Source organism: Anabrus simplex, chromosome 4, assembly GCF_040414725.1.
Source record: "Anabrus simplex isolate iqAnaSimp1 chromosome 4, ASM4041472v1, whole genome shotgun sequence".
Classification (NCBI taxonomy): domain Eukaryota; kingdom Metazoa; phylum Arthropoda; class Insecta; order Orthoptera; family Tettigoniidae; genus Anabrus; species Anabrus simplex.
Genome location: NC_090268.1, coordinates 369,590,465 through 369,602,983, shown reverse-complemented (window position 1 = coordinate 369,602,983; position 12,519 = coordinate 369,590,465).

Sequence of the window (12,519 nt, the reverse complement as noted above, 5' to 3'; positions counted from 1 at the left end):
CTCAGGTGATGTTCAGAGTTCTAGCATACAAAGGCATATTATTAAGGAAATTGAGCTGCCTAAGTTTAATGGTAAGCAGTTTAACCCTCTGGAATTTCTCAAGGTAGTGGAGAAACGTTTTACTAGGAGCTTGGAAGAAGGTGTGTTAGAGTGGGACTTGGTAGATGATATGTTAGCAAGTGCGTTTACGGGTGAAGCTAGGAGTTGGTATGATGTTTATAGAGGTCATATTAAGGGTTTAAGGGGATTCAGGGAGTTGTTTATGGATAAGTTTTGGGATGAGGAGATTCCTGTGAGGAACACATTTATTATCACAGCAGCTGGTGCTAAGAGTAATCGTATTCGTAGTCAGGTTATTGTTCCTATTGAGGTTGGTGGTCAGACCATGTTGCAATGTTGTCTTGTTGTGCCTAATCTGGTATATTCCGTTATACTGGGGAATGACTGGCTATCTGCAACCAAGTGTGTGATTGACTATGATACTGCTGTTTTGAAATTTCTTGTTGGTGAAGAACGTAAACCGATTAAGCTTAATTATCAGGTGGATAGGAGTAGTTTTGTGCTTCATTGTAGTCATATTCAGGTTATTGAGGAAATCGCTGAGGATAAGACCATGTCTAAGTTTTTTCAATTGTTTAAGGGTCCTTTTATTGTTGCGAGAAGGATAGGGCGGTGTGCATATTCCTTAATTGATGCTAATAGGAAATGTATTGGAACTTATAATGTGTTCAATTTGAGGAGATACCATCGGGATCCCTAATGTTGTATATTGTATATTTGATGGGTAGTTTGAGGAGCTGTCCTTGGGCCATCAGCCACCTGATTTGTGTTGTTTTGCCAACATTTGCATCTGTTGGAAAACAAAGGGGGAGTATTGTAACCTGACAAACCCCGGTCAGATATTATTATTATTATTATTATTGTCATTATTATTATTATTATTATTATTATTATTATTATTATTATTATTATTATTATTATTATTATTATTATTTATTCATGTGTATATTTCATTTATGTGTGTATTTAGCCGTCGCGGCTTAGTAACTCTTTTTGGAACTCTCGTTATTATGGATACTCTCTATATTTTATTTGGGACTAGTGTGTTTCGATCACTCAGTTTATCTCCCGGTTGTGTACGTGACGAGTCTCCGAGCGGGGGGTTTACGTGTTGACGGAGCTGAGGTGGAAAATTCCAGGAACTGGGCTATTTTAAGATGCTGTTGTGTTGGCTTGGGCTAGTGTGGTGCAAGCACGCGTCGAGAGTTGGAAGTTGCAGCTTGCAGTGTGCAGATGTGATACTGGTGGTAATCGGAGAGGTGTTTTGTACGAGTTGTGGGAAGATGTCCCATGCCATGTTGGGAGTTCGAGATCTGCTGTTGAAGGAACCAGGGAGAAAGATGCTGGAGTGTAACAACATTCTATGGTTATGAATGTTAGCCATATATAATTCTACGGAGAGTCTACGTAAGGTAACGTGTTGGGCCTTTTCAAACTATACCAACGCCATCAGCAAAGTGGAGTCCATTCTTGAAAAATGAGTCATGACTGCGTGTGAATATTTTGCGTTGCGGAATAAACTGAGTACCAGTTATTGAGAGAGAGTTATTTCATAAATTAAGACATTTATTATTTATATCAATATTCTCTTTATTTTGTTATATATGTTCAAGGGTGTATCACGACGAGCTCTGCTCGGATTTCTAGGTAAATACAGGTTTAATTGACTAAGTATATTGTATGAGATTAATATATATTCTGTTTAATTTCTATGGGTGGGGGAAATTACCAGATGGACTCCTTTTCCAATATTAATTTTTTAGGTATCAAGTGATTCAGATCTCCTTGTCACAAGGCAACGACCCTGAAGATGAGTTTCAACAGCCGGCAAAGTTTAAGAATTATTTATTTGTATATTTATGGCTGCCAAATTCCATTAGTCATTATTATTTATATTTATATTTAATAGAGAGATTTCAGTATGTACTGTATGTTACTATTATTATTATTATTATTATTATTATTATTATTATTATTACTTCCTTTCTTTTTTTGCTAGGGGCTTTACGTCGCACTGACACAGATAGGTCTTATGGCGACGATGGGATAGGAAAGGCCTAGGAGTTGGAAGGAAGCGGCCGTGGCCTTAATTAAGGTACAGCCCCAGCATTTGCCTGGTGTGAAAATGGGAAACCACGGAAAACCATTTTCAGGGCTGCCGATAGTGGGATTCGAACCTGCTATCTCCCGGATGCAAGCTCACAGCCGCGCGCCTCTACGCGCACGGCCAACTCGCCCGGTACTTCCTTTCTTAATCCATTTATCCTCCAGGGTTGGTTTCTCCCTCGGACTCTGCGAGCGATCACACCTCTATTGCCTCAAGGGCAGAGTTCTGGAGCGTAAGACTTTGGGTCAGGTGATACAAATGGGGAGGACGACCGGTACCTCGCCCTGGTGGCCTGACCTGGCGTGCTGAACAAGGGCATTATGGGGGGATGAGAAGGTTGGAAGGGATAGACCAGGAAAAGGGAAGGAAGCGGCCGTGGCCGTAAGTTTGGTACCATTCCGGCATTTGCCTGGAGGAGGAGAAGTCGGAAACCACGGAAAACCACTTCGAAAATGGCTGAGGTGGGAATCTAACCCCCCTCCCCGTTTACTAAGTTGACTTCCCGAGGCTGTGTAGACCCCGTTCCAGCCCTCGTAGGACTTTTCAAATTTCGTGGGAGAGCCGGGAATCGAACATGGGCCTCCCGTGGTGGCAGCTAATCACACTAACCACTATACCATGGAGGCGGATATTACTATTGTTATTATTATTACTATTATTATTCACGAAAGACGTGTTCTGTTCAGTTTGCCCTAAGAAAATTCCCATGCTTCACCACTGAGCAAGAGGAGCAGAAACCGGTTTTGTCCACCCCTGTTTTACGGTCCACTTTAATTCCTCGCCATCAGTGTCTGCTCTGTTCCTGTGGAAACTAGAGGCGGTAGTTCCCAGAGTTCAATGAGGATCGCTGCAGCTCGTAATAACAAAGTTTTAATGCATTGTGCTCACAGTAGATGTTACGACATGAATACTCAAACTGATAATCGCTGGGTGGACTTGTAATTGTCTAGCTCATTCCAAGTCTCCGTATCTGTATTTCTATGGAGTGCCTGCTCGGCAATCTGTTGCCGTTGTTCAGCTCTTGAAATTAGTGATTACATTACGAATGATTTTGTTGCATGCAATAATGTTGCTGGTTTGTAAACGAAGGGCAATGAACGATTAAGATAGAGAGCAGATCTTTCCAGATAAAATTTATTTAAAATATAAGATTTGTTTGTTATGATCCCAGAGCCTGGTTGGATTCTCCAATAACATCACTAAATGCTATGCCGGCCCGTGGATGAGGGCGGGTGAATACATCCTGTCATAAGCTCACTGGGCAAATATTAGTCACAGTAGTGCGCATGCACAGATGGATACTTAAGCCTCTACAGATGGCGCAGCGAACGAGTCCCGTGCTCAACCGCACGCGCACTGCCACTACGTGAGCATAAGGCAGTAGTGATCAGTGAGACATTGATGTTTTAAGCGGGCAATGCCCGTCAGCATTGGTAGATGTGAAATGTGAGAGAGTGGTAAAAAGCAGCAACCGTGTTTGGTCGTGTCCATGGCCATACGGTGCGTGAAGTTCTCATATTTGTTAGTGTTTCACAGTGGACTGTTCAATGCGTCTACAAGCAGTGGTGTACTACACGTGGCCACGAAACACGACCGCAGAATAATTCTCCCCGTTGTGCATTGCCTTCTTAGTTAATAAAGACATGTTTCAGCGAAACGCTTACGTCTCAGATGACACGTCTTAAGTATTCCATTCTTTCATAATTTTACCTTTGGTATTAAGACGTAAATTTTACTTCCATATATGTTATTTATTCGCTGATACTGTAGTAACATCTCATCGAATATGTTTTGAAGATTTATAAACAACAAATAATTATCATATTTAGCAATTTTATACGATACGTCTCCTACATCCTTTTCAGAATCGATTTCTGCCGTAGCATTTTGATGATACAAATGTTTCTTTGCATGTATATCTTGCACAAAAATAACGTAACTCATTAGTCATTACAAAATGAACGTAAGTAAACAACTAACGTCGATAAGGGATTTTCACAATTACCTCCATGCCTCCATGGTTCCCTTATTTATTAACATAATCACGGTATTATCTTCACCTTCTCCCACGTGGTCAGTTACCTGTAACTTAAAGACTGGTATTAACATAACGTCGTACATCTTGTAACGTATGTATAAATTGATAACACTTGTTTTATCAACGCCCACTCACTATTTTTGGTAATATATTTTAATTCTCTAAAAATTATTGTGGTTGGAAAAATATGCTGACTGAGAGGGATCGAAGACACGTTTCACGGCCTGTGGATCAAAATCACTTCCAGATTGCTGCAGTCAGTGAATGAAGGGGTCACGTTTTTGCCCATATTCCAATGACACGCGTCATCAGTGCACCGAAGGTCAAATGAAGCATTTCATCTTGGATGTGTACAAGGTCAGGTTCAAGCCGTAGGTGTGTCTGTGATGTTTTGGGGGCATTTATCGTATCATGGATTGGGTCCGCTCACTGAGGTGACCACTAACATGAACCAACATGTTTATTTAAACATTCTGGATGATCAGGTTTTACCTTTAAGTCAACATCTGCATTATAAGTATGTTATTGATACCCTGATTTTTCAAGATGACAACAGAAAAGTTCATCGGCTGGAGGGATATATGGCTAGTTTTACGAGTACTCGATTGGCCTGCAAAATCACCTGACTTGAATCCAATTGAAAATCTGTGAGGCATGCTGGAACGACGGGTAAAACGCCGACATCAGCATCAGCGGAATTTAGTGAAATTGCGCGATCAAATCCTCAGCGAGTGGCTTAACCCGGATGCGACATACCTGCACAACCTTGCGGACTCACTTCCTAACCGAATCCAGCCGGTTATCAAGTCCAGAGCGGAGTTACACGGTATAAAATGTTGCTTGTAATGTCCAGGGGTGAATAATTTTTTGTCCGGTGAACTTATGAGGCGATTAGAAGTGTGACCAAAAGTTTTCAACTTGCTATTTTATTTATTTTTTTTTTTTTTTTTTGCTAGTTGCTTTACGTCGCACCAACACAGATAGGTCTTATAGTGACGATGGGTTAGGAAAGGGCTAGGAGTTGGAAGGAAGCGGCCGTGGCTTTAATTAAGGTATATCCCCAGCATTTGCTTGCTGTGAAAATGGGAAACCTCGGAAAACCATCTTCAGGGCTGGCGACAGTGGGATTCGAACCCACTATCTCCCAGTTGTAACCTCACAGCTGCGCGCTCCTAACTGCACGTCCAACTCTCCCAGTGTCAACTTGAGAAAGAAAATTGTTGACCACAGATCCGCTACCTAGGTCGAAGGTATCTTGAGTTACTTGTGCAATTCTCCTCACTTTCATTTTTCCAATTTAACATCTTTTGGTCAATACTTGTTATCTTCGAGCCCGACGGTATTAGGTTTGCGAGACCTGAGGTACTTTACTGTTTCCATGAGCATTCACTTTCTTTCGTAAATACTCTCATTTTGAAGGTTTAATTTTTTAAATATTTTTTTTTCATATTATGATTTACGTCGCACCGACACAGATGCAGTAGGTCTTATGGCGACGATGGGGTAGGAAAGGGATAGGAGTGAGAAGGAAGTGGCCGTGATATTAATTACGATGCAGCCCCACATTTCCCTGGTGTGAAAATCGGAAACTACGGAATATCATCTTCAGGACTGCCGATAGTGGGGCTCGAACCCATTATCTACGGAATGCAAGCCCATAGCGGCGTGACCCCAACCCTACATTGCTTTCTGTTGTAAACGAGCGTGACGCTACTGATATAGGCCTATGTTAGGAACTACCAGTCACAGGTTCAGTCCACTACAGAAAAACCGAAATCTGGAAAATGTTGGACGCGGCTTTCTGTTCAACTTTGGAAACCAGGGACGCAATTGGACAGCCTAAGCTGTTATGCTAATAATAATAATAATAATAATAATAATAATAATAATAATAATAACTGCCGGAGAGGCCTGGTGGAGATCTTTCGTGCTGACAAGCTGTAGACGACCTTTTTGGTTTGTGAGGATGAGTACCTACGTAAGATGAATTCTAGTATTGAAGACATCAGCACCATCGAGCCCCCAAGCCTGGGGAATTTACCAATGAAGGTTAAAGTCTACGACAAGGCCGGTAATCGAACCCGCGACTCTTCGGACGAAAAGCCAGCATGCTAACCATTTAGCCACGGAGCCGACTAAGTTCGTGTTCTCGTTCTGAGATGGTGTAGCTTTATTGAAGCACACCCGTATGGAGGTGAGCTGCATTCATCTTTTTAACCATATAGCAGCCCTCCTGCAATTCTTAAATATCTGGCCCCGGGCTGAGTGGTTTAGACGGTTAAGACTCTGGCCTTCTCACCCCAACTTGCCAAGTTCGATCCTGGATCAGTGCGGCGGTATTTAAAGGTCCTCAATGTTGTCAACCTTATGTCGGTAGGTTTACTGGCTTGTAAATGAAACCCTACGGGACAAAATTCCGGCACCTCGGCGTCTCCTAAAACCGAAAAAGTAGTTAGGGAGGCGTAAAGTCAATAGCATTATTTTCTTTCTTTCTTGGTCCATTTACCATCCAGGGCTGGTTTTTGCCTTGGACTCAGCGAGGGATCCCACCTCTCCTGGCTCAAGGCCAATGTCCTTGAGCGTGAGGCATTTGTTCAGGGATACAACTGGTGAGGGGGACCAGTGCCTCGCCCATGCGGCCTCATCAGCTATACTGAACTGGGGCCTTGTGGAGGGTGGGAAGACTTGAAGGTATAGACAAGGAAGAAGGAAGGAAGCGGCCGTGGTCTTAAGCTAGGTACTATCCTGGCATTTGCCTGGAGAAGAAGTGAAAAACCACGGAGAACCACTTCGAGAATGGCTGAGTTGGGAATCGAACTCCCTCTATTCAGTTGACCTCCCGAAGTTGAGTGACCCCCGTTGCAGTCTTTGCACCACATTTCGTGGCAGAGTCGGGAATCGAACCCGGGTCTACGGGCATCTCAACTATCACACTAAGCACTACACAACAGAGGCGAAACCAATAACATTATTATTTATTATTAGATCTCTGTCAGTACTGGGAATCGAATCAGGTATTCCGAGGACGGTAGCTAATATTGCGCTGTGATGCTGCGACCGTGGGCAGCTATAGTGGAAGGTATTTGAGAGAAAAAAATTGAAGTGGTACAATACTGAGCCGGTATCACAACCCGCTAGTTATGAACCACTAGGGAATATTCTACACGAACATGTACTGACATGAAGCTCATATCATCTATTTTCACTCTGGAGTTTGTTAAATATTTGTGCTTCAATCTAGGCCAGTGATGACGAACTTGAGGCACGCGAGGAGGATTGTAATGACACCCAGACACGAATCATTATCCGTCTTCGTGACACATTCAGCTGCACTTTACACACACACGGGAGAAATAAATGCCGACAAGAAAACAAAGGAACACAAGTAATTACACCATTATAAAAATAGTTCTTTAGTATTTCTGTACTTTACTTTATGCTTTGTTCTTATATATTAAGAAATGAACATGTCAGAATCAATTATTTTTACTTCATTCAAATGGGCTTCACTTATAAATGTTTGTTTTTACAAAATCAGTCCATACGAAAGCTTTTCAAGTAAACGTGTCCGTGAATTTATTTTTGTTATCCTTTCAATAAGACAACAATTCCTTCAAATTTATCTTTTATAAATATCCTCAGAAGGAATAGGAGTGAGGTTATTTCTAATAACATTATTTATAAATACATAACAAGAGAAATGGACTTCTTTGACCAAATTATGACTCAGTCTTTCAAAATTTCACGCTGGTATTGAATAGCGGATCAGTACATTTTTAAGCATCTTTTCGTAATCTTTATTTCTTAGTCAGTTTACCATCCAGGGTTGATTTTCCCTTGTATTCAGCTAGTGATACCACCTCTACCGCCTCTACCGACCTAGAGCTTGAGACATTTGGCCGGGAATACAACTGGGAAGGAGGAATAGAACCTCACCCAGGTGGCCTTACCTCATATGTTGAACAGGGGCCTTGTAGTGGATGGGAAGATTGGAAGGGTTAGGCAAGGAAGAGGGAAGGAAACACCCGAGACCTTAACTTAGGTATCATCCTGAAATTTGCCTGGAGAAGAAGTGGAAAACCACAGAAAACCACTTCGAGATTAGCTGAGGTGGGAATCGGATCAGGGCCTCCGTGTGTGGCAGCTAATCACACTAACCACTACACCACAGAGGCGAATTTTTCTTAATCTCTGATAAAAAAATTATAAATAGTTCTTCGCATTTAATATTTTATCAGACTACATTTTCACTGTTAACAAAATAGGCCTACAGGGCGTTTCTGTGATGAAGAAATGGACCTTCAGGTATGCTAGAGAAGACATATGTATCAACTTGAGATAGGAAAATTTGAGTTTCGGGACGTGGGATAAGAAAATATGCAGATATTTGTATTTTCTAATAGATTGATTTACCCGTATTACGTACATACACTACGAAGAATTAACTGACTATACAGAATGGTTTCCTCTATTTTCAATGCAGGCAGGACAACATCGCAGCTAGTTCCGTTGTATGTGGTCGAGCTACGCTCTATCATCGTTATAACGGTCATAGGCAACGAGGAATCTTGCCCAGAGCTCCTCTTTGGTCTCTAGAGGTGTTTTGTAGATAGAAATCTTCACATGACTCCAAGTGGGTTCAGATCGGACCAATGCGATGAAATACCGTATGGATTTTAGTGCCAGGAGTGTCTGAGGACAAGTTCGGCTTGCCAGGTCTTTTGAACTGGCGCAATTAGGCAACCTGCCATCGTGATGAGGATGAAATGATGATACATACACTCAGACCTCGTGCCAGCGGGATTAACGAATTATGGTAAAATTCCAGACCCTGCCGGGAATCGAAGCCGGAACCCCTGTAACCAAACGTCAACACGCTAACCATTTAGCCATGGAGCTGGACACGAATACAATTGCCACGCAACAGGACCTCCTCTTCCTATTAACTTGAAGTTTAAAATACATATTTATATGTTTTTTAGCATCTGATTATGAAGTTCAAGAGCAACATGTGGAAAGTGACTTGGGTCTGCATCATAGTGAATCCACATGCATTTATGATCTTGCAACCTACGAAAAATGGCTTAGCGTATGAGATACTGTACATCGGAGACAATTCCAGACCGGGCGTTCCCTGTCTACTTGATGTACATCCCTGAAAGTCTGCATCATTATCCCGGAAAACCTTGCATAATTCAACTACCATGTAGACCGGGTCCGTTACGTGCTGGCGTTTGGTGGTCCAAGAAATCCCGTGTTCGATTCTCTGCAGGGGCGAGGATGTTAAACTTAATTGTTTAACTCTGATGGTTCAGGGCTGGGTGTGTGTGTCGTCTTGAACATTAGAAATCATCACAGGTAGGGTCCCATCCTCGCAGACACGCAGGTAGCTTATGGCCGTCAACTCGAAAGACCTTCACCAGGCCTCTCCGGAAGCCATACGACATTAACTATTATTACCTACCGTGTAGTCCGCCTCTGTGGTGTAGTAACTGCTGTGGTTAGCTGACATCCCAGGAGGCCCGGGTTAAATTCCCGGCTCTGCCACAAAATTTTAAAAGTGGTACGAGGGCTGGAACGGTGTCCACTGAGCCTCGGAAGGTCACCTGAGTAGAGACGGGTTCGATTCCCTCCTCAGCCATCCTCGAAGTGGTTTTCTGTGTTTTCCATCCCGCAGTTATAACTGTACACCCCTAAGCTCTTACATTCTCGGACGCTTCCTTCCCTCTTCCTTGTCTATCCCTCCCAATCTTCCCATCCTCCCACAAATTCCCTGTTCAGCATAGCAAGTGAGGCCGCCTGGGCGAGGTGCTGGTTCTCCTTCCGTGTTTTATCCCTCCGACCCAACGTCTCACGCTCCAGCCCTTGCTGAGTCCGAGGAAAAACCAACCCTGGAGGGTAAGCAAATTAAGAAAGAAAGAAAGAAAGAAAGAAAGACTTGCCATGTTGTCCGCCTCTGTTGTGTGGTGGCTAGTGTGGTTAGCTGCCACCTCCGGAGGCCCGAGTTAAATTCCTGGCTCTGCCACGAAATTTGAAAAGTGGTACGAGGGCTAGAACGGGGTCCACTCAGTCTCGGGAGGTCAAGTGAGTAGAGGTGGGTTCGATTCCCACCTCAGCCATCCTCGAAGTGGTTTTCAATGGTTTCCCACTTCTCGGCCGCTTCCTTCCCTCTTCCTTGTCTATCCCTTCCAGTTTTCTCATCCTCCCACAAGTCCCCTTTTCAGCATAGCAGGTAAGGCCGCCTGGGCGATATACTGGTTCTCCTCCCCTGTTGTATATCTCCGAACCAACGTCTCACGCTCCAGGACACTGTCGTTGATGCGGTGGAGTTGGGATCCCTCGCTGGGTCCGAGGGAAAAACCAACCCTTGAGGGTAAATGGGTAAATAAAGGAAGAAAGACCTACCATGCAGATACAAACTCTGTGTATATTCGCGACAAACATTATACTGTTGATGAAGTGAATTCTTACAAAGAATTTATTATGCAGTTCCATCTATTCAATACTTAATCATAATGGTTATAATAATAATCATATTAAATCATATTTTTTGGCCATCATCAGTTAAAATCGGAATTATTTGATCACTTAGAAAAGTGATACGTTATTAATAAAAGTACACAATAAAAATACACGTAATAACACACATATTTACAAATTAAAATAATGTGCCACTTTTAAGATGTTGCGTGAAAAGTTTGTTGGCTTAAAATTTTCTAACACCGAGCTCGATAGCTGTAGTCGCTTAAGTGCGGCCAGTATTCGGGAGATAGTGGGTTCGAATCCCACTGTCGGCAGTCCTGAAGGTGGTTTTCTGTGGTTTCCCATTTTCACACCAGGCAAATGCTCGGGCTGTACATTAATTAAGGCCATGACCGCTTCCTTCCCAGTCCTAGCCCTTTCCTGTCCCATCGTCGCCCTATGACCTATCTGTGTCGGTGCGACGTAAATCCAATAGCAAAAAATCTAAGTTTAATTCATAACGTATCAGTTTCCTCAGTGATCAAATAATTTCGATTTCAGCTGAAGATGGTCACAAAATGGCCGAAACTTGTCTTAGATGTTTAAGATGATTTTAATGTTGAACATATTTCTCAGCAGATAAAGTAGGGGTCCCTATACTACGGAAAACGTAAAATTAAGCAACTTCCTCAATTGTGCCGAAAATTGAAGGGCTAAAGGTCCCGGAAAGATTTCAAATTGTGAGTCTTGGAGAGCTCTAGCAAACCAAAAAACAAATTTCGAAAATCACTTCCCGCCTAAATGCAGTTCCGGAAAGAAAAGGCTAAATCGCTTGTTTCTTAACTAGATTTCTTTTTATTCAAATTCTAGCAAAATTAACTTATTTAAATCCTTATTTGTGTAATGTACTCGTTGGTTCAATACTGTCAGGGGTTTCTGATTATTTTTTTTGAAAATGTCCACACCGAATTCACTTATAAGGGCATCAATGAAAGTCTGCATTGACTAACAATAGCGCTCGAAGTGGTGCATAAATGAAAGTCTGCAGTGACTAACAATAGCGCTCGAAGTGGTGCATAAATGAAAGTCTGCATTGACTAACAATAGCGCTCGAAGTGGTGCATAAATGAAAGTCTGCATTGACTAACAATAGCGCTCGAAGTGGTGCATAAATGAAACAAAATGCATTGACTAACAATAGCGCTCGAAGTGGTGCATAAATGAAACAAAATGCATTGACTAACATTAACGCTCGAAGTGGTGCATAAATGAAAGTCTGCAGTGACTAACAATAGCGCTCGAAGTGGTGCACAAATGAAAGTCTGCATTGACTAACAATAGCGCTCGAAGTGGTGCATAAATGAAAGTCTGCATTGACTAACAATAGCGCTCGAAGTGGTGCATAAATGAAAGTCTGCATTGACTAACAATAGCGCTCGAAGTGGTGCATAAATGAAAGTCTGCATTGACTAACAATAGCGCTCGAAGTGGTGCATAAATGAAAGTCTGCATTGACTAACAATAGCGCTCGAAGTGGTGCACAAATGAAAGTCTGCATTGACTAACAATAGCGCTCGAAGTGGTGCATAAATGAAAGTCTGCAGTGACTAACAATAGCGCTCGAAGTGGTGCATAAATGAAAGTCTGCAGTGACTAGCAATAGCGCTCGAAGTGGTGCATAAATGAAAGTCTGCATTGACTAACAATAGCGCTCGAAGTGGTGCATAAATGAAAGTCTGCATTGACTAACAATAGCGCTCGAAGTGGTGCACAAATGAAAGTCTGCAGTGACTAACAATAGCGCTCGAAGTGGTGCATAAATGAAAGTCTGCATTGACTAACAATAGCGCTC